A 23,784-nucleotide genomic window follows, 5' to 3' on the forward strand; every position below is an offset into this window, starting at 1 on the left:
CCCAGTCATGCAATCCTGTGGAAGAAATACTGTGTTTGCCAGGTGGCCCTCCTGGAACTGGCGTCTGGCCACAGGACCTGGGACAATTCTGTAGGTGTGATGCCCAGAGCTGCTCAGGGCATCTTGTTGATCTCACGAGTGGAGTAGTATTGGAGAGCATCTTGAAAAGGAGAAATGGGAGTCAGGGCCCGTGTAGGTCTAGCTAGGCTCAGAGTGCCCTGCTCACATGGCTGGGCCATGGCTGGCTTGTCAGCACTGGGAAGGCACTTAGGAAATGTTGAGGTAGGTGTTCCTGTGACCAGGACCTGCAAAAGGCCAGGTCCAAGTGTGGGGTACCTAGCCCGGATATCACTCTGGCCCTGACTAGTCCCAGGCACTAGAAAAAGGCTTAGACAACTTTGAGGAAGGTACTCCAAAGTGTGGGGACCTCTGATAGGCAAGGTCCTGAGCAGGGGCTCCGCTTGCCTGAGGCTAAGGGTGATACTGCCTACCTCAGTAGGGGCCCAGTGACAGCTGCTGCTTAGAGAAGTAAACACAAAGAATTATTGGGGGGTTTCTTTCTAAAGACAAAGTGTGGATACCACACTCTACACCGTGCTCGTAGAAGATAGCCCTTATAGTCCCAGGACTCATCCGCTGCACCAGTTCATGGCTCCAGGCAGCAGCTCCTATTACGGGGTTGGTTTGTCGGCTGAAACTTATTTGCCACTGCTTCTGGTCTAGAGCAGTGCTTGTCAAACTTTTATGTGCGTAGGAATGCCCTGGGGATCTTGTTAAAATGCAGATTCTGATTCAGTAGGTCTGGAGTGGGGCCTGAGACTGCACCTCTCTAACCAGCCCCCAGTTGGTGCTGAGGCTGCCAGGCAGTAGGCCTCACTTTTGAGTTTCAAGGATCCAGACTTCTTTGTCAGCAGGACAGGAGCAGAGACAGAAAGACAAAGTGTGAGTGGGGGAACATGTGTGAATTAGGAGAAGGAATAGGAAGAAAGAGCAAAAGGAGAGAGGATTGGGCAGGTGTGGGGCTGTCTACACATAAGGGACAGCTGATGTGGATGCTTCCCCAGCCTACAGCTGATTTTGGTGTCTAAGGATTTTTGGAGAACAATTGCAAAGTTCTTTCCTCCAGCATCTCCCATTCTGCCACCTCTGTGGCACATCTCAGTGGAATGGGAATGTTGGACTTAAAGCACAGGTCTTGTCACTCATTTCTGTTCAGTCAGATATTGCTGAGTGCCCACACGTTTGCGTAACTTGTAGCCTGGCACACAATGTTTTACGAAGAGATGTTGGCTGTGTTTTCATTTCCACTCTGCAGGGTAGGAAAACCCTCAATACCTTGTCAGGCTGCTTCTGTGGTAGAATGGTCCTGTAGCTTCTCAAAGCACGGTGATAACTCACACTGAAGTATTCAAACCCAGTGCCTGGCACACAGTAGACCCTTAGTAAGTACCCTTTCCCTCATTTCCCCTCCTTCCCTCTGCAATAATGGACCAGCTGTGCATGCATGCAGGGTCTCTCTGTCCTACCTATCAGAATAGGAAATATGGGAAGAATTAAGAGAAAAAGGTCTTTTTCTCCTTAGAATCAGAAGCTTTGTTGTTATTTAGTTTGTAATTTTATTCCACTTAACAAATTTCTTTCTAAAATGAAGAAAATTTTTATTCCATATAACATTTTCATTCTAATAGTAGTTTAAAATTACCTGAGATGTTTTGCAGTAATGTATCAGGAACACTAGATGTCAGGGGAGAACCAGCTAACCTCATGTTTCACCAGTGTGTTTACATTCAACGGTTTAGAAAAGTACATTTTAGGAGACTGCCAGAAACCTAAAGAACATTTACTAGTACAATTGTTATATTTACTTAAATACTAAGGGTTTATTGAATCACTGTGTTGTATACCTGAAACTAATATAATGTTAAATGTCAATTAAAAAAATGCTAATGGTTGCATAAACATAGATTTATACCTAATACAAGATATTTTCTACTCTGATCTCTGAGGAGGCTCTGAAGAACACGATTTAAAAAAATTAAACAATTTTAAGCATCTGTGAAGAGCCAGGTACTTTCATGTACATACGTTTGTGGACTGTATATAAAATTCCAATCTCCTTTCCCCTCTGCCTAACTGGGTAACTTCTAGGCTAGAGGAATTTTTTTCTGCGTGGGTAAAGAACCAGAGCTTCCTATAATGAGAGATGCTTCTGGGGACACCTGCAGGGGGGCCACCAAATCAATCAAGAAGGATTCCTTGAAGATCCACGATGAGTAAGACACAGGTCGGAGAAGCACTTGAAACAAACATTGACCTGGTTTCAAGTTTTTCCTGAAGAATAAAGTTTCTCAGTATAACATACTCTACATCTTGTCATAGTTTCCCTTTTGAATTTAAGGAAAAGTCCATAATCATTAGTTTTTCTATTGAACATGTTCCTTTTTGCATAAATTTAGCATGCTTTTAAGCTTCCAATTCTCTGCCATTTATTATAATTTCTCATAAGCCTAATTTAGAGTCAGTCTTGTTTCATAATATAGATTGTCTTTAGAAACTTACAATACCACTTTAACATGTTTTGCTGTAGTTCAGAATTCAAGTCAATCTATTCTGGAAACTTTTCAGGAAGAATGCAAGGGTTGGAGAGAATTAAAGCATCTCGGAATGGAACAGCTCTTGGATTATCACAGTGGGGAGTGATACACTCCGTATTTCCATTAATGAAGCCTAAACAGTATTTGTGTTAGGTTGGCCACATTACCCCTGGATTACATTGAACTGTCTGCAAATTAAAGATCATGATTCTTTCTTGTCCGGTTTATATGTCACATCTTCCATCCAGCATCCCAGCCAGATAAGAGTGGAAAGAGTGCGGGCAGTCAGGACGCTGAGGATTAAGGTCCATCTCTGCCATTTCCTAACTGTGACATCTTGGGCGCATCATGCAATGTCTTAGTCACAAAAATTCCGACTCATACTCTGAGTACCTCATATACTTTAAAATTGTCCTTCAAGTTTTAAATCCAGAGTAGATACTTTCCTTTAATATCCTTTAGTAGTCTAAAAAATTTATATTTCTTGCGGTTTTTATAAAGTAAAATAAGACAATAAAAATTTTCACCTTGCACAGTTAGAATAACAATTTTAATTTTCCATTAGTTAAAACTATCTTTTCTTCTTCAATTTTATAAAGTAAATTGAAGTGAGCATGAACACTGACATTTTTTCTTCCCTAATCAGAAGGATCTAAATGACTTTGTTCCTCTCTACTAGTCTCTACCAAGGGACAAAGGCGCTAACAAATAATATATGCAAATCTTTTGGTATAATTAAAGATAATGATTGAACCAATTTTGAGGGAAAATAGACACACAAAACAAAATTTGAACCAAGAACAGAGTTTAGAACGATAATAATGTAACTATGATAATAGAAAAAATTGAATTAAAAATCCTATTTCCCCTGGGTATATTTTCATGTAGTTGCAAATACAGTTTGTGTTCTGCTCTTAGTTAACTGGATCAAAAGCATGTTTCTGTGTTGCTATGCAGCTAGCCATTCTAGCTGGCTGGCTCCTTGCCCTTTGGGAGGACTGGATGACCCAGGCAAAGGACTAACCTTGGTGGTTGGGATTGGCCAGTGTGGGAGGTGGGTCGAGGGTTCAGACAGGGCAGGAATTCTCCTTGATGTGGTTGGTGGGGCAGTGAGGCAGATCCAAGCCAAAGTACACAAGGGAAGCAGAAAGCGTAAGAGCAAAAAGGACCAGAGGAATATAGTACCTAGAAAATGGAACCTAGAATTAGGACTAATGTGAAGAAAGCTTGAAGTCTGAGCAGGTTCCTACCAGCCAGGAGAGTCCAAGACAAGTAGCCCAAACTCCAGGGGGAGATGGCAGCTTACTTTATGGTGTTCGGGTGGGGCATGCCCCTCTGTCTCCAAGAAACGCTGTCGAGACTTAGACTGATTTATTTCAATGACTGCAAGACATCCATCTGTAAAAGCTGGCGATATTTGCCTACCTTGGGCGTGTAGGATGGGTACTGTAAAGTCAGCACAGGTCCACACTTTAACCCTCTTCTCCCAACACTGGTTGCAGGCTGCCTTAGCGGCCTCCTGTGTTAGAATTGCTCTGGGCCACCAGCCCCTCTGCACTTCATGCTTCATCTCTTCTGCATTCTCTCTAGTCTCTTCCACCTGAGAGGGTTTGATATTCAGAGTGTTTTTTAAAAAAATTTCCCAGTCTCCTCGTGTTTGTGAGTCTTTGGGGTGGTCTGCCTGACTTTGTGATTCACTGAGTGATGTATATGGTCAGGCTCCAGCCCAGCGGTGCGAGTGTCTGCTGCCTTGTGGTCAGTGTGCTGGAGCAGAACATCCCCGCGTGCGGGGAAGATGGCCCTGCACAGTGTTCACTGGCTAAGTTTAATTCACGGCGAAGTGGTAAAAGGGCTCTCATTTTGGTCTTGTGTTTAAGCTATGCTCTCTAACGCAACTTTAGACAGCAATAAAGCAATGGCTGTATTTTACTTCTTTCCTGTGTGTATAGAGAAGGAAGGTTGAAGCACTAGGCTTCCCCAGAGCCCCTAATACCTGCAAGGGTGAATCAGTTAAAGGTCCTTGCTCCCCTTTTCAATGGGCTATTGCTTATAATCATTCTCAGGATGAAGGCCACTGCAGCAGCCTGATGCGGCTGTAGCTTCTTGGGGCTGGACACCACTGCCCCCCTGAGGCTGCCTCAGGCCACCTTCAGATGCATCACCTGGCTGGCAGAGGGCCCGTGTGCACACGTTTGTGATCTCCATCATGCTCACCCAGTTCTGTACCACAGGGAGCGGGGTCCAGGTCTGGGTCAAACTCACCACCTCCAATTTGAGGGAGTGCTAGACTCGGTGATGTCAGGCAGTGTTTAAGTTCGCTTTTGTGTAACGACTCCTGTCTCTCCCATTTTGGTGGCTTGAAATAACCATTTTATTTAGCTCATGATTCTGTGTGTCTGCTGGGCAGTCCTTTGGTCTGAGCAGGTAGTGGGTTAACACCTATGTGCCCTACCTGAGAGGCAGATCCTTCTAGAGTAAGAACACGAGGTACGGAATACATTGGGAGAGGGTTAATTCAATTCAGCATCTGTGAACTTTATCTAACTTTGTGGCCCTTTCAAAACATCGAAATAGAGCTGCTAAAACTTTTCAGCCTCAAGGTTGACAATCTGCCCATCAGTTACTGTTTTAAAATGTAGATTTTCGATCTGGCCCAGTAGCATAGTGATTAAGTTCATGTGCTCCACTTCAGTGGCCCAGGGTTTGCAGGTTCAGATCCCGGGCACAGACCTACAACACCACTCATCAAACCATGCTGTGAGAGCATCCCACATACAAAATAGAGTAAGATTGGCAACTTAGCTCAGTGACAATCTTCCTCACACACACACACAAAAAAGTAGATTTTGTTTTTTATTCAGGTATGATGAGGCCAACAGATCAGAAGACAGTTGCCATAAAAAAGAGTTTATTACTTGTAGTTCCCAAGAGGAGGGGCGCATATCATGCCATGCAGGGCCACAAGGGGAAGCACCAATGTCAGTCACAGGGCAAGAGCCTTTATTATGGCTTTTGTGGGAAGAGATGGGCAAGGCAGGGTAAGAAGTTTTAGCACTGACTAGTTTGCATAATTTCAGCGAGCTCAGGGTGTAGGAGCTGCCCCTAGTTGTGTAATGGCTGGCCCTGGGGGGATTAGTATGGGGAATAGTGTCCTGAAGTATAAGAGCCTGATAAAGCAGTTGGTGGGGTATGGGCTGCTACCTCTAGAAATGAGGTAACCTGGAGAAGGGCAGTCCCTCTGTGGTCGGGAAAGCCTTGGACATCAAAGCATCAATACAGAAGCTAGAAAATGTGGTAAATACAGCTTCCTGTGCCTTCTGTGCCTAGGCCAGGTGACTGCGTGCCACCTTCTGATCTCCAAATGCCCCTAGGAAGTTCTCACTTAGATTTCTCTTCTTACTTACCTTCCCTTGTGGTGGTGATACTCGGGCGACATCGTCACAAAAATGGCAGAGGTTATCCTCTGGTGTGCACACTCCCACATCCTCGTCTCCTCTGATTATTGGTAAAAGCTGGAGTCTCCAGGCACTGCCAACTCACCAAAAATCTGATCCCAGCTCTTCATTTGTGCCTGAATTTTGGAGCCTTTGAGAGTCAGACCCATCTGTTCACTTCTCATTCATAGACCAAAGGCTTATTGGGTTGGGACCTACAGCAATCTGCGTTTGATCAACCACAGGACTGGCTTGTCTGCCACGGTTACTGCATGACAGAAGTGGAAGGGCATGCCCTTTCTCAGGCACTATGGTTTTTACCCTGACTTCTTCCTCACTTTCTCTGATGACAGAGAAACCCCGGGTGCTGGTCACTGTCTGGGGCAGCCAAGGGTCACCCAGAGGGACCTCCTAGATGCCTTTGACATATCAGGGATTGGACATCAGCCCTGCTTTTTAAATCGGCATCTTCTCAAGGTACTGTAGCATGTGACACACGTTACCAGTCTTACCCCTCTCTGACTCCTGAGATGGCTCCAGGAAGCCAGAAACTTGGCCTGGATTGGCAGTTTCTGAAAATAATAAATCATTCTGTGTAAATCAAATAATACATCATTCCCATTTTTGTGCCCTTTGTTTGTTTCATCTTTTAGATAATTTCCTCAGCTGGAGTCTCCAAAATGGGATTACTGGGAAACTTGGTTCTTGATTGAATTGCAAAATTGCTTTCCACAAGAGTCAACATATTTCACAGTATATCCGGCAACTCATTGCACTAATTTTACCAGAACTCAATAGGCTTAAATACCGTTATTGAACACTTTCCTTCTATCTTAGTAAATTAAGAACAGTACATCATGTCTTTCATTTCTTTGTTAGTGGTATCAAATAAGTTTAATATCTGTTTTATCTACATTGTGAATTAACTATTCATTCCCTTTGCTCTCTATTAGTTTCTCAATATTTTTCTTATTTGGTAGGTAGCTCTTTACATAACATTTTTTAACCCATTATTTGTCATCTTTATTGAAAATATAAAAATTTTCTTTATAGGAAAAGTCTTGTTTTATATACTTTTTTTGCTTGACATAAAGAAATTTTTCTTTTTGTGTAGTGAAGTTTTAGATTTTTTCTTTCCACCTTTATTGAGGTATATTTGACAAATAAAGTTGTAATATATTTGAACTGTACAATATGGTGATCTGGCACACACATACATCATGAAAGGATTCCCACCATCAAGTAAATTAACACATTCATCACCTCACATATTGACCTTTTTTTTTTGGTGAGAACAATGTTCTATTCTCTAAGAAAATTTCAATTATACAATACATATAATCAACAATAGTCACTATGTTACCCATTAGATCCGCAGAACTTATTCATCTTATAACTGAAAATTTGAACACTTTTACCAACCTCTGCCCATTTCCCCCAGCCCCCAGCCCTTGGCAACCACCATTCTACGCTCTGTTTCTGTTTAATTTTTTTTTTTTTTAGATTCCTCATATAAGTGATGCCATGCAGTATTTGTCTTTCTCTGTCTAACTTATTTCACTTAGCATAGGTCCTCAAGGTTCATCCTTGTTGTTACAAATGGCAGGATTTCCTTCTTTTTTTTTTAAGGCTGAGTAATAGTCCATTGTAATTATACCACCTCTTCTTTATCCATTCATCCATCAACAGATACTTAGGTTGTTTCCATACTTTGGCTATTGCGAATAATCCTGTAATGAACATGTGAGTGCAGTTACATCTTTGAGATAATGATTTCATTTCCTTTGGGTACATACTCAGAAGTAGCATTGCAGGATCATAGACTAGTTCTATTTTTAATTTTTAATCCATATCGTTTTCCATAGTAGTGTACCAATTTTCATGTGCACCACTGGTGCACAAGTGTTCCCTTTTCCACATTCTCACCAACACTTATCTCCTGTCTTTTTGATGATAGAGATTCTGAAAGGTGTAAGGTGATATCTCATTGTTGTTTTGATTTGCATTACCTGACGATATTGAGCACTTGTGTGATGACTTGTTGGTCATTTGCATGTTTTCTTCAGAAAAAATGTCTATTCAGGTTCTTTGCCCATATTTTACCTGGATTATTTGTTTTTTTGCTCTTGAGCTGTATGAGTTCCATGTATATTTTTGATATTAACCCCTTTTCAGATATTTGGTTTGCAAGTATTTTCTCCCATTCCTTAGCTTGACTTTTCATTTTGTTAATGGTTTCCTTTGCTGTGCAGAAGATTTTTAGTTTGATGTAGTTTCACTTGTTTATTTTTCACTTTTGTTGCCATTTTTTGTTGCTGTTGCCAAGATCAATGTCAAGGAGATTACCCTCAATATTTTCCTTACTGATATTCTGTCTGGATGATCTATCCATTGTTGAAAGTGGACTATTGAAGTCTCCTACTATTACTGTATTGCTGTATATTTCTCTTTTCAGATCTATTAATATTTGCTTTATACATTTAGGTGATCCTATGTTGGGTGCATAGATATTTACAATTGTTATATTCTCTTCATGAATTGACCCCTTTATCTTTATAGATTGTCTCTCATTACAGTTTTTGGCTTAAAGTCTATTTTTTCTGATAGAGGCAGAGGCAGTCCTGCTTTCTTTTGCTTCCCATTTGCATGGGCTATCTTTTTCCATCCTTGCACTTTCAGTCTGTGTTTGTCTTTAAAGCTGAAGTGAGTCACCCGTAGGCAGCATATAGTTGGATCTTGGTTTGTTTTTTTTAATCCATTCAGCCATTCTATGTCTTTTGATTAAAGACTTTCATCCATTTACATTTAAAGTAAATATTGATAGATATGCAACTTACTATCGCCATTTTCGTTAACTGTTTTCTGGCTGTTTTGTAGTTCCCTTGTTCCTTTCTTCCTCTCTTCCTTGTGATTTGATGATTTTCTGTAGTGGTATGCTTAATTTCCATCTCTTTTGTGTATCTACCATAGGTTTTTGCTTTGTGGTTACCAAGAGGCTTACACAGAACATCTTATGTATATAACAGTCTATTTTAAGCTGATGACAACTTAACTTCGAACATATACAAAAACTCTTATTTTTATAGCCCCCCCCCATTTTTTTGGATGTCAAAATTTATGTCTTTTTATACTGTGTATCCATTAACAATCATTGTAGTTGTAGTTATTTTTAATACTTTTGTCTTTAAACCTTTATACTAGACTTATAAGTGACTTACCCACCACCATTACAATATTAGAATATTATGAATTTAACTATATATTTCCCTTTACCAGTGAGTCTTATACTTTCCCTGTTTTTCATGTTATCCTTTTATGTTTTCACGTTACTAATTAGCATCCTTCCATTTCAGCTTGAAGAACTCCCTTTAATGTTTCTTGTGAGGCCCGTCTGGTGGTGATGAATTCCTTCAGCTTTTGTTTCTTTGAGAAACTTTATCTATCCTTCAATTTTGAGGGATAACTTTACCAGGTAGAGTATTCTTGGCTGGCAGTTTTCTTCTTTCATTACTTTGAATATATCATCCCACTCTTTTCTGATCTACAAGGTTTCTGCTGAACAACCTGCTGATAATTTTCTGGGGGTTCTCTTTCCTGTAATAATTTGCTTTTCTCTTGCTGCTTTTGATTCTCTCTGTCTTTATCTTTTGACAATTTAATTATAATGTGTATTGTTATAGATCTCTTTGGGTTCATCTTGTTAGGTACATATGGACTTCTTAGATCTAGATGTCTGTTGCTTTCCTCATTTTAGGGACGTTTTCAGCTATTGTTTCTTTGAATAAGCTTTCTGCCCCTTTGTTTCTCTTTTCTTCTTCTGGGACCCCTATAATGCATATATTGGTCTCCTGTAAGTCCCTTAAGCTATCTTCGCTCTTTTATTTTTTATTCCTCTGGTTAAATGAATTCCACTACCATGTGTTCATGTTCACTGATCTTTTCTTCCACTTGATCTTATCTGTTCTTGAACCCTCCCCCATTTAATTTCAGTTCTGTATTGTATTCTTCGGCTCTATGATTTCTGTTAGATACATTTTCATATTTTCTATCTTTGTTGAAACTTTTACTTTGTTCATGCAGTGCTCTCCTGACCTTTGTAATCATCTTTACCCCTGTTATTTTGACCTCTCTATCAGATATATCTCTTATCTCTGTTTCATTAAGATTGGTTTCTGGAGATTTATCTTGTTCTTTTGTTTTGAACATATTTCCTTTTTTTTTTCATTTTCCTTGACTCTGTGTTGGTTTCTGTGAATTAGACCAAAACAGTCACCACTTCTAGTCTTTACAGACTGATTTCCTAAAGGAGATGAACCTTGTCAATCAGGCCAGTTCAAGCTCTTTGTTGACTCTCAAACTTTGTAATCATCCAAGCCATTATCTTTTTTCTTAGTGGCTCCTAGAAGTTGAGGGTGTGCCAAGACTGTCAGTGTATCAAAGGGGAGATGTGCAGTTAGCAACTAGATGCAGGTTGATTAGTAACTGGACTCTCAGACAGCAGCTGGGAAAATATGCAGTCAAACCCTTTCTGGGGAGAAAGTGGGAGATGGGAGTTTTTGCCTGCTCCCTCTGTGCTGAGCCAAAGTGTATAGCCATGGGGCATGCTCCTGCACCTGTTTAAAAATTGCTTCTTTGTTTGCTATAGTCCTTTGGAACTGATGAATGCAAGTCTTGTTGGTTATCAGAGGTAGGTGACTTAGGGGCCCATCCCTCAGTCGACAGCTGTAAATGTTGGGGCACTAGATGTGTGGACAAGCTTCTTCCAGGCAGATACTTTTGACTTGGTTTCATTGTTGGAACAAGCCAGGGGAAGAAGGTTGGGATGTGCCCACTGGCTCTTTTGGGCTCCAGGACTAATTGCAGTCAGCACCTAGTTGTGTGCTAATTAGAAGCAGAACTCTCAGGCAGCAGCTGACAAAGCATGCAGTTAAATTCCTTCCAGGGAAAGACTGGAAGATGGGCATTTTTGCTTGATCCTTCTACACTGAGCCCCATGGGTTAACTTAGGTGAGTACACATCTGCCTGTTAACAACTACTTTTTTGTTTAGTCTTACAGGACTTGTGAATGCAAGGCCCATTGGCTTTCAGAGCTAGGTGATTTGGGGGCCCATCCTTTGAGAGGCAGCCTTGGAAGTTGGGGCACTAGATGTATGATCCAAACCTTTCATTCCTCAAGGAGAAGGTGAGAGTATAGGGTTCCCTCCCAACCGTATAGCGCTGTGCTGGAGGTGAAGTTTATGGTGAGAGTATATCTCAGTCCTTCCTACTCATTTTGATGTGGGTATTATCTCAGTTTCCTGATGTGTAGGAGTCACTCAGCTAATTTCTGGATTTCTCTCAGAGGAAATTGCTTTGTGTGTAAGGCATATTTGGTGTGTCCATGAAAGGAGGGAAGTTCAGGAGACTCCTATGTTGCCATCTTGGTCTGAACCTAGATATTTTTCTTTAAATGTGCATTTATCTTTTACATAAAGCCTAGAAAGTTCTTCCACCATTATATTTCTGTTTTCAATTTTTTTCTGATTTTCTACTGAATGGCTTTTTAACTCTGTAACTCACCCCAGGTTTGTTTTGGAGTGTAGTGTAGAGTTAGCAGCTGATTTTTTGTTCCATTTTTACAAATGGATTTTCTAGCATCGTTATCAAATAATCATCTCCTTCCCCAGTTATTTACAATGTTGTCTATAAAATATACAAAATTATTGTAAACACTGTTTACAATATTTAACCAATCCTCTATTATTGGTTTTCTTTTAAAGAATTTGTTTTGATATCATTTCCTATTTATAAGTGAAAATGAATTTAAGAATTATTTTGTTGAGTCCTCAAAACTCTTCCCCACCCCAACATGGGTTTTATTGGGAATACAATAAGCCTATATATTAATTTGAGAAAAACTGACGTCTTATATTTAACTTTTTCCATATAGAAATATACATGTCTTTTATATGTCTTAATCAGTTAAGTAGTTTCATATACATTTCTCATGAGGATTTTTCTTAGTTATTTCATTGTCTATTGCTATTTCTCAATACGATTTATTAATTTACTTTCTTACATGGAAATTTTTAAATACACTTCTTGAACTCATCAGAATAGGATGTCTTATAAAATTTTTAACAGGTTTTTTTTTTGGTGGGGATGGTGGGGATGTGGCATACTGGCATTCCACTGATTTTTGTGAATTTTTTACCTGTTTTTATTAATTCTAGTAACTTTTTAATTGATTCCTGAGGGTTTATCATATTTTCCTTATTATGTATAATATATTTCTATATAAATATATGTAATTATATTTTATGCAAATATAAAAAATATATTATGATTATTAATTTACATTTTCTGTTTGTACATATATGCATTTTCCATATTCTACTTGATGATTCTTTCCCAGAAATAAAGAATTGAACGTGCATGTTAGTTAAAGAATGTTCACTCATTTAGACATTGAAATGTTGCAATGAAATTAACATGGTTAAGGTTTACAGACTTCTACTTTATGTGAATAAAATCATTGCAAGAGGTGACAGAGTAATCATAACATGTAATTTTCTGGAAGGCGTTATCCCAAATCAGCTATTTACAGGTAGGTCAGATGTGTGTGGATTATTGCTCTCTGGTACTACGATTAAGCTTTACCTTTGCCTTCAAACAGAAAGGGCTGACAAACTAGGTAGTGCCTTCAGGGCCTCGTGGAAAGCACACAGATGGTGCCCTTTTGTTGGACTGTACCTGAAAGAAAGAACTGATGCTGAGCTAATGAATGTGTGTCAGCCTATCACCAGTTCAGTATCATCACTTCTAATTAGGGCCTCCAGAGTTCTATGAACCTCACCAGGTCTCTGGCCTGGACCATTTTAATGTGTTTCCATTCCAAAAGTCTGGCTACTAATTTTGATTTTTTTTTTAATCCTCTTGTGGACTTCCTGAATCATTATGACATAAAAATCATTTACTTTCATAATAAAGACTTTCTATTAAAAACACTTTTAGGGGCCGGCCCAGTGGCGCAGTGGTTAAGTTCTCACATTCCGCTTCTCGGTGGCCCGGGGTTCTCTGGTTCGGATCCCGGGTGCGGACATGGCACTGCTTGGCACGCCATGCTGTAGTAGGCATCCCACATATAAAGTAGAAGAAGATGGGCATGGATGTTAGCTCAGGGCAAGGCTTCCTCAGCAAAAAGAGGAGGACTGGCAGTAGTTAGCTCAGGGCTAATCTTCCTCAAAAAAAAAAAAATTTAAAAACAGTTTTAGTTTTCAAATGATTTCAGTCTTACCGAGAAGTTGCAATTATTATACAAAGATTTCCTATATATCCTTTGCCCATATTATCCAATTGTTAACATTTTATACATTTGCATTATCATTCTCTCTCTCTCTCTGCTCTGTGCACGTATGTACATGCGTACACACCCACACACCCACACATATTCTTTTTTTAAAACCACATGAGATTAAATTGCAGGTGTGTTGCCTTTTACCCCTAAATACATCAATGTGTGTTTCCAAAACAAGGATATTGTTTTAAATAATACTGTATAATAATCAACATCAACAGACTTTATTAAAATATTGCCAATTGTCCTGCTATTGTTCTCTATAGCAAATAAAATGCTTTTTTTCAGATCCACCATCCAGTCTGGAATCACATGCTTTGTTTAGCTGTCACGTCTTCTTAGCCTCCTTTAATCTTTTCCTCACTCTTTGTCTCCCCTAACCTTGAATTTGTGAAGAATATAGGCAAGTTATTTTGTGGAATCTTTCTCTTAATCCTAAATCTTCAACTAATTCTAAAGACATAACCTTTAACTTGTAATTGAGCTCTTGTTATCTTAATTTTCTCTTATCTAACTTGAAGACATTTACTTCCTATTTATGATTCAAGAGCTCAAATGTCCAAGGGCAGAAATAAGGGGAGGGAATTCATACTTCCTGAACACCTGCAAAGTCCCTGTACCGGGCAATTGATAAGCATCTCATTTAATTAGCACATTTTGCAAATGAGGAGAAAGATGCTCAGATATTGTAACCTGCCTAAAGCCACACAGTTGGAGCTGGGACAGCCCAAATCTTCCACTTCACCACACCCCTTCTGAAAAGATGCTTAATCTACCTTTGCCCTCACCAACACTTGGTTCTATATAAACCTTAACTTCTGCAGGCTGTTCTAGCTTTCCATGGAGGTCACTAATTTATTACCTATCTTTTCCACTGGACCGTAAGCCAGCTCCCAAGGTGGAGAGACCATAAGTTATTTACTTTGTAGCCCAGGTCTAACCTAAAGATTAGAATGTAGACAGTTCTTGAATGAAGAAATTTGAGTGTATAAAGTCTAAGAGGAATAGGAAATGCATACGTGAACTCAACTTGAGTTTTCCTTGTCCGGGACCGTGACCACTGCCTGAGCCCTGGCGCTGTCCTGAGGCCTCATGAAGGGTGTGAGCTGCTGTATCCTCCACCACATGAGGCCCAGGGGTCTCCCTGCTGTGGGATCTGGGCTTGGCGCCCTGATGCTGTGGTTTGGATTTTGAAACTTAAAGCATTAAAAAAGAATTCTAACTTGTAAACAGGAAAGAAGTGATGAGTCATTTTCAAGAGATAAAAATGATGAAGGACCAAGTGTTTCATGATTTTCCCACTTGTGAAATTTTGTGATACAAGCGGGAGAAATATCACCTGCTTCTAGGAAATTCAAGTCATCTTTCTTGAATGAATGTCTGTCCTACTTAAGGGTCATGCAACAGAAGTACAAATGGTCACGTTTTGTGGACTTGCTCTCCTCTCATCTATGTAGTTAGACTGCTGAAAGCAAGATAATATTGAGAGTAGCACTGAATGTGGGCATGAAACTATGATCCTTAGAAAGGTGAACAAATAAAGTGAAAAGGGCAATTCAGTGGAAACAATCATATGTGAATTTAATTTCTCAAATTTAACCATACACAATCAGCAAAAACTCCGAAACAAAAAAACTGTAATGAAGAAAAAAACCCTACTGTATTTTGTGTATAACACAGCCTCTACACGCAAACCAGTTGTTTGTTGCATTTGGTGCTCAGCTGAAGAGAGAGCAAGCAGGTTGCCATTGGCCCTGACCCCAAGCGTATCCCCAGTCATGCTTCACTATCTGGATACACTTCCCTAGTTGGCTTCCTTTTCTGTTCTCCAAGTTAACTGTTTCTCATCCCTCCTCTCAAATCTCCAGCACCTTTCCTCTCTCCTCACCGTCAGCTCATGAACTTGCTTCTGTTAACCTGGAGATATGAAAAAGGATGAGAAGAGAACTCCTACGGCCCTTATTCCTCAGCTACTGTCACCTTTCTCTGAGCACAGACTCTCTGCCTTCCCTCACTGGGCCTGGGCCAGTATATGCATCACAACTGACCGTCTGAGGCTAACTCTTCCACTTGTGCACCAAAACCTATCCATTTTCACCTACTCAAGGGCATTGCACTAGCAAATGGTTCCCTTTTTCCTACATTATCAGTATCTCCCTCTCTCTGGAATCATTCTGATCATTACACTTACATGCTGTTACATTTCTTACTTTTAAAAAATCCTTTCTCAACTTAATCTCTCTACTTACCTCTTCACTTTGCTATATCCCTTTACAATAAAACTGTTCAAAGAGTTATCTATACTTAATGTCTTTAATTTTCCCCCTGTAATTCTCTCTCAAATCTACTCCACTGGATTTAGGTACTTTCACCCTGACACTCCATGGAAACTATTCTTGTCAAGGTTACCAATGACCTCCATGTGGCTAAGTCCAATGGTCAGTGCCTAGGCCCCATCTGTCTTGCTCTATGAGCAGCATTTGGTGTGACTATCCCTCTCTCCTTAGGGAAACACTGTGTTTACTTGGCAACAGGAAGACATGCTCTTTTGGTTCTCTTCTGACCTCACTAGCTGCTGCTTCTCAGTCTTGTTGATTTATCCTCACCTCTCTGACTGTTAAACACTGGATTGCCTGGCCTAGTGCATGGACCTCCTCTCTCCTGTCTCTGCATTAACCTACGTGGTGTTCTCCGGTCTTATGACTCTAAATACAGCTTGGCTACTTTAAAATGTGTATGGGTAGCCTGGACCTTTCCTGAACTCCAGACTCATATCTACCTGCTTTTTCTACGTCTTCACTTGGATGTCTAATCTAACTAGCACCTCAGATGTAACAGGCAACAGTAAAGTCCTGGTTTTCCTTCCATCTCTTTCCCATCTTAGTAAATGGAAACTCCATCCTTCCCGTTTCTCAGAATACTATGCTGTAGAACCCCCTTGATTTTCTTTTCTCTCATATCCACACACAATCCAGTAGTAATTTCTGCCAGATATTAGGTGATACTATCATGAGGCAGTGGTAGTTTAAAAAATATCTTTCAAATTCTCTCTGAAATTCAAATAGGCTGATAAGGACCGAATTGTGTCTTCTCAAGATTCAGATCTTAAAGCCTAACCCCCAATGTGATGGTGTTTGGAGACAGGGCCTTGGGAGGTAATTAGGGTCAGATGAGGTCGTGACCGTAGGGCTTTCATGCTGGGATTAGTACCTTTATTGAAGAGATACCAGAGAGTGTGCTTTCTTTTTCTCTGCCATGTGAGCACAGAGTGAGAGGCAGTGTCTGAAGCCAGGAAGAGAGCTCTCACCAGAATCTGACCATGCTGGCACCCTGATCTTGGACTTCTGGTCTCCAGAACTGTGAGAAAATAAATTTCTGTTTTTTTGTTTCAATGACCCAGTCTGTAGTATTTTGTTATGGCAGCCGGAGCTGACTGATAAATAGACCAACCTGTACAGCGAATGGAAAAAATACCCATGGAAACCACCTTTGAGAAAGCTGGATGACAGAAAATCCTTAAAGTCACAGAATTCAGACATATTGTCTTAATCGCTGCCGGCAATATGACAGTTGTGTGATGGGAGTGGTAGAAAATGAAAAGCAAACATGATAAGTCCTATTAGCTGTAAAACCCAAATATCGCCAAAAAAACACTTGTCCCTAAAGGCAGAGGAGCCACCCCGAGAGGGACTTGGGTGATTGGGTATGAGAACAACCAGTGAACAGAAATCTTCACGAGGTCCATACTTGCAAGTGAGTACAGAAAACTGTGCAGATGGAGGAGATTCAAAAAGGGCTATGGAGGTTTAAGTCTGAGATTCTCAGAAATGTCGAGCAAATAAGCTCTTGTATAACTTCACAGGGTTACAGGGCGGGAAAATAACTAGAAATAGAAAATTCATGGAACAGAACAGGAACCCAGGGGCAAGGAGTAAAGACGGTTCAGAGAGTGGAGGTGCTGGTGGGGGAGGGGAACTCAGAGGAAGTGGCTTCCAGAAGGTGCTGTCAATGCTAAGTGCAAACACAGGGCTGGAGGCAAAAAACCTTCCTGAACCAGTCCCCAATCCTTTTATTTTTAATAAAAATAAATTCCACCACCTTGTTGGAGAAATGGGCCAGTTGTCCTGTGGACTGTCCCACATTCTGATTTTGTCTGCCACCTACATTTCCTGTAAACCGGAAGTTAGTTCTACATGTTTGATTGGAAGCAGTTTTGATTTTGGGGCAGAAATATTATGTATTAGTACTTTGATGAGTACTGCATCCTGGATCACCTCAAGAGGGACATGATGTCTGGTTTTCTCATTCCTTAGGATGGGAAGATTGATCAGTAGGTCCAGGGGTGACAGCTTGATCCCTCTCCTGTAAAGACTTTTATCAACTAACTCATCTGATTGGCGAACCACGGAATGCAGCCACTTCTAACCACTGTTGCCACCACCGCTGTGGTCAAAGCCACCCCCATCTCTCACCTGGAGTATTGCAACCATCTTCTTACCTGTCACCTGTTTCTGCTCTTGCTCCTCAATGGTTTCTTCTCAATAAAGTAGCCAGAGGGATTCTTTAGAAACTTGGGTCCCAAGATGTTACTCTTCTGCTCTCTTTCTCTCCCATTGCTTCCTAACCCACCCAGAGTAACGTGGCCTTGTGCACTGGCCTCTTAGGTCTCAGGGATCTAGCCCTACCTCATCTCTGTCCACCCTGCCCTTCTCTCTCCATGCCAGCTGCCAGCTGCACTGGCCTCCTTCCTGTGTCTCCCGCCCTCCAAGCACACTTCCTCATCTGACCTTTGCACTTACAGCTCCTTTGTCTGCAATATCCTTCCCTAGAGAGCTGCCCTCGCATCTGTCCTTCCTTCCAGTCTCTACTTCAATGTCGTCTTCCCAATGAGACCTCCCCTGATTACTCCGCATAAAATTATAACTCTTATCTTGGTGTTGCTTCTCAACTTTCCCTGCTTTATTTGGCTCCACAGCACATAAAACTGAGTAATTTTACATACTTCCTCATGTCCTTATTCTTTGCCTCCTCGCCTAGGATGTAAGTCACATGAAGGTGGGGACTTTATTTTGTCTTACTTCACTGCCTGCGTGTGCGTTAAATGACTGATGAAGAGCTGTGTGCTAATGCTGAGAAACTCCTGACGAGGCTGAACTTGAGTGTACAGTCAACGAGTACGGTACTTGAGGGGTGAGTACAGGGTTTTTAGTGGAAATTTTGACTACTCTTAACTTTTGCTTTAAACTCACTTTAAAACTTAATCCCCTGAATAGGATTTAACTTCACTATAGAAGATGGCAGCCATGTGGCCTCTTCCGTAAAATAAATAACAAAAACATGGCGACTCAAAGGTCTTTAAAGCCTCTGACCACAATTAGTAAGTAAGTGCTGGTGTCAATGGCCTCAAGCACCAAATATACTGAAAAAATGCACTGGGCTCATAGTCTCAATTTTAATAATTTAACCCAAATAACATGAGGCTTTCTTGCTTCCAACTCAAACCCCTGTCAGCCCTGCACCATACACACACAAAAATGCATAACTCTGACCAAAAGGCACGGAGGAGTAATATGAATTTTTGGTTGAAGTTTTCATTTTATTTTTTTACGAAGCTATGGGGAGGGGGTGATTTCACTGTCACAAATACACGAAGATTTCCTACCACACTCTCTAGACATCGTTCATTCTGAAAGTTCCTTAGTCACTCCAATCTCGTTTCAATTCTGCCTCTCCAAGCTCTCAGTCGACTTGCCCTCTCTCTCCTTCTCTCTCCCACTTCTCCATTCTTCTTCCTTCTACGTATCTCATAATATTTCTAATATAGTTCTGTGTAGCTTCTCCCGGTTTTTAATTCAGAAACAACCCTAATTCACACTCAGCACAACCAAAGGCTGAGTGTGAACAAGGTCTTCCTCTCCCTCTCAGGCGAAGGCTGAGCGGCCTCCGTGGTAGCGTTCACCCGTGTCACAGGGTGAATTCTCACCTCGCTGCTGCCTGCCTTTTTACCGTATTTAATTCTCCTGGCTCTTGCCTTGCAGCCGCGAGGTTTGGAATGAACTCCTGAAGAATACAGAGGACGAGCATCTGAAATCTCCACTTCCCGTGATTAAGCAGGCAGCAGGATATGCCTTTGCCACGCCTATCTAATGGCGGTTTGTTTGTTTAATATTAAAATGTTGTTAGAGCTACGTAAGACATCTGCGTTTCCTCCTGATTCGTTGAGGCCTGATGCATTAAGCATCTGTAACGCTATTTCTTTTTATGTCATTAAGGGTGGGGATGTGCTAATGTAAATACCAATTGGGAAGCTTGAGTAATTTTTCAAATTTTTCAATCATGCTGTTTGCTGTATTATTATTCTGGATTAGTCTACTTTAGGTACAATTTTACAGTATCATCAAAGTCGTACTCCAATATTTAGATCCCAAATGACAGATTTAATGGCCTTAGTTAACATCCCCATGATGTAGGCTTAATTTTATGGTTCACCTGTTTTTGCTGTTTACTTCCCTGAGCTTCAGCCAAGCTGAAGAAACTGTATGAAAGCAGAGTCCGATTGTCCATAAAAGAAAATGCCACCTTCCTTAGAAAAAGGAAAACCTGGATTCTCCTGAGTGGGCACCTGAAAGAGACTCTGCACATGGGGCTGGAGGAAATGTACACCCCACACTCCTGCGCTTCTGCCCAGGTAAAGCCTCAGTCACTCTGGCTTCAAGGACACGCTCTCACCCTTGAATGTTCTAGCTCAGTTGAGGAGCTGTGACTCTTCTCTCAGTAGCCTGTGGCTCTGCTGGTTTAAGATCAAAACATTCTATTTATTTGTTATCAACCTGAATTTTCCTGAACAGATTATAAAAGGAAAGTCTAAACGGTCTATTCCTCGGTCTGTGTCCCCCAGCCCCCCAGCCCTCCTTCCATGAGGTGACCAGCGTAACTGATTTCTTTATATCCTCTCAGAGACATTCTACACTTAGACAAATACTGATAAGATTCCCCTTTTCACAAACATGGTAGCACACTGCACACGCTTCCACAAGTGGCCCTTCCCCTTAGGCTGTCTTGGAAATCCTCCAGCACGCAAAGTTCCTCATTCTTTTCTGATAGCTGCATAATGACCCATTGTATGGCTGTACCATAATTTATTTTGGCAGTTTCCTACTAATAGGCATTTGAGTTGTTTCTAGTCTTTTTAACTACCAAAATGCTTCACTAAAAACAATAAATAATTTTTTGCACAAATGCAACATCTGTAGGACAATGTTCTAAAAATTGCTAGGTGAAAGGATAGGTACCTCTTTAACGTTAATATATAGTGTCAAATTTACATTAATAATATTCCAACTTACACCCCTCCCCACACACAAATAACGTATGCATTTAATAAGAGTTTACAATCGGGATAACATAAGGAAATAGACCTAGTGACCTGAAGTCAGATAATATGGTTTCTGAGATACAGCTTACTCTTCTTTAGTTTCTGATCTGTTGGAAGAATGCTTTGTTCCTAGCCCTCAACTTGCTTGTATAGAGCAGAAACTATCTCCGTGGGGTAGGAGAGTTGTTTTCCCCATCACCTGCCTCACATCCCTCCACCTCTCTAAGCCAGAACGTAACACGAGATGCCTTAGGTAATGCAACTCAGGGAATAGAAAGTTTGGTATTTTCCCATCTCCATCCTCCCAAAGCCAACATCTGGCCCAACTAGAACTAATGCCAGAGGCTGAGCTTGAGGAGTGGGTGGGTATCAAAAGAGGAGGAGGCCAAGGGGTCATGGTAGGTGGAAAAGAGAGAAAAGAAAAGGGGGCAGAGATTTCTCTACTGACAGGAGAGGAGGCTCTGTTGTGTCCTGAGAGAATGTGACAGTGGCATCATTTACTTTCCTTGTTCACCTACATGCTTTTGTATGATGTGTGCAAAGATTCAGATTAAGACAGTCACTATTATTCTACGGGAGCTTAAAGTTTGAGGACAATTTCTTTTGTTCCTACTCCTCTAATTTTCTTAAATATTGGTGAAATTCTAATACAACAAACACTGATTACAATGAAAAAAATACTAAATGAAACTATTGTAGTAAAAGATTGTTGGGGCAGAGTTTGCTACGTGTGTACCATATTCTATTTCCTTTTCTTTCTGAGCCAGTACTAGATGCTATTTTTCTGCTTTCCTTGCCGTTTGGTGGGATCCTGTGAACATGTTCTGGCCTGAGGAATGTGGACACAAGTGATGTGCACCATTTCCAGGCCTGGTGTCTAAAAGCTTCCCCATGAAATTACCTGTACTCTCTTTCTTTCTCCTTCTGTGCAGCTGGAGGCAAAAGACTCCAAGGCTTTAGGCCATGGTTAAGCCTGAAGACAGGATGAGCCGGGAGCCCTGAATTCGGCTTGAGGAGAGCAACTCAAGAAAGCCGGAGTTTTCTGCCCTCATCAACTGGATGTTAGTTCTCTCCTTGGACTGATCTCTGCTGGCAGGTTGCTGTAACATCCACATACTTATATGCTTCAGGGTAAGAGGGCATGAAGATAGGTATAGGATTCAACTTTGCTCTAGAGCTTTCTCCAATTTTAAATGAAAATCTTGCCCTTACGTCCTAGAAGAGGTCAGATAACTCTTTGTGAAACCTCTTGAAATAAAAAATAGAATAGAAGTTTACTCTACAGGCTGGAATGTCCTTCTGAGTGTATTAAACTATGTCACTGGTCTCCCTCCCGTGATGGGAGGAAGGAAACTCAGAGGAGGAAAGAGAAGAAAAGAGAAGGAGGGAGACAGTGGCTGAAGAATGAGATGTGATGTGACCCTAAGTAGCGCCTCCTCTCCAACCACCCGCTCCTCTTTTCTCTGAGATGCTTGCTCTATAACAATGCCTGTAACTCAAGGAAATTGCTTCTGCCGCTTTTATTCCCCAGGACACTTTGTCCCTTAAGGAATTGTTCAATTAAAGAGCTCTAAAAGGATTGCATTAACTGAAGATATCCAGTCTTCCTTTATTTCTCATCACCAAAATGACAAAGACAGAATCAGGCACCATTAGTGCTGATGTTTCAGTCCATGTAGGTCTTCATTAGGCCCCTTTAACATAACCATTGAAGGCGACATCAGCTTTTGGGAAAAATACTTTTTGAAAGCAAACTTAATGAAATCATTTCTACATAATCTGGAAGAAAAATGTCTTTTATGATTGAATTTCCATTTCCAACATATTGACTAATGTCAGGGATTATTACGTGTCACAGTGAGCTGAACAAGCACATGCTTCGCTCTGTGTTGGCACAGGTGTCTTCTCAAAGGATTAAGATGGCAAAGGCAGGGAGGGATAAAATTAAATAAAATAAAATTTCTGCTTAAGTAAGAGGAATAGTGCAGTACCTTTGTTCTTTGCCAACAATTCTGGTGTTTAAAGTTGCATGCAATTCCTAGTATTTGCTGGTATTTGTTACCCGAAGAGGTAACATTGGAGGTGACTTAACTTACCCATGGCCAGTCAGGGCCTAACGCTCTCCAGTAGTTTCCTATTGAATAAAATCTCAATTTACATTGACTTACAAGGTTCTGAATCTGTCTACTTCCTACCTCCCACTTCCCAACCTTTTCTTGTACTTCTCTTCTGCTCTCTCTATACTCCAACCACGGAGGGCTCCTTTCAGTAACTTGATTGTGTCCCCCTCTTTCCCATCTCACAGTCTTTGTACTTACAAGTAAATTAGAGATGTTACCCAGCCACTCTTTTGAAGGAAGGGCCTTGTGTCACATCCATTTACTCTCCATCACATCATTCTGTTTATGTTTTGTAGGGAAGGTAGACATTTCCTCTACCCACTCTAGGTCCTTCTGGCCAGACTGTGAATTAAAGTCCCATGAGACAGAATAACAGGAGAAAATTAAACAAAGCTTTATAACATGTATACATGAGAGACCCAGAAAAACTGAGCAACTCACCAAAATGGTGGAAGCTCTCACCTTAAATAGCATCCTCAGTGAAAGACAAAGGAGGATGTTGGGGGTGGGAGGAATCAGTTATGGGAGATTACCAGAAAAGCTCAATAAGCAAGAGTAAGGTTATTATGCAGATTTAAGTCCTTGCCTTCCACATTCATAAGAGTTTTTAGAGACAAGGTCATCCCTCCTTCTTCCTGGTACAGAGAGGGAGACAGCTTTACAGATGGAGATTTCTCTTACAAATGTAAATATATCATAACAAAGGGTAATTTCTACTTTTCAGAGTTTCTCTCCTGTCTGCAGTTTTTAAAAGTAACCAGCCCAAAACAATCCTCATGCCAAAGAGGCATATCTTGGGGTGGCCAATTCCAATCCCCCACCGTTTTCATGGAACTTATCACAATCTGAATTTATTTTTAATTTGTTTACCGGTTTGCTCCAAGTTTACCCACCATGTGATTTTTGGATTTCCCTTTCCTCATC

The 23,784-nt window shown here is 40.9% G+C and overlaps 2 long non-coding RNA genes across 2 annotated transcripts; both read left to right on the plus strand.

Annotated features, from left to right (window-relative positions):
• The first annotated feature begins 10,513 nt into the window (after positions 1-10,513).
• Positions 10,514-19,541, plus strand: LOC138915382 (uncharacterized). Its single transcript, XR_011421252.1, has 4 exons — positions 10,514-10,715; positions 11,078-11,211; positions 18,403-18,555; positions 19,404-19,541. It is a non-coding gene; the product is annotated as an uncharacterized lncRNA (long non-coding RNA).
• Positions 19,542-19,758: 217 nt separating this feature from the next.
• Positions 19,759-22,337, plus strand: LOC102148616 (uncharacterized). Its single transcript, XR_002810288.2, has 2 exons — positions 19,759-20,053; positions 21,673-22,337. It is a non-coding gene; the product is annotated as an uncharacterized lncRNA (long non-coding RNA).
• The last annotated feature ends 1,447 nt before the right edge of the window (positions 22,338-23,784 follow it).

This window comes from Equus caballus, chromosome 9 (assembly GCF_041296265.1).
Source record: "Equus caballus isolate H_3958 breed thoroughbred chromosome 9, TB-T2T, whole genome shotgun sequence".
Taxonomy (NCBI): Eukaryota; Metazoa; Chordata; class Mammalia; order Perissodactyla; family Equidae; genus Equus; species Equus caballus.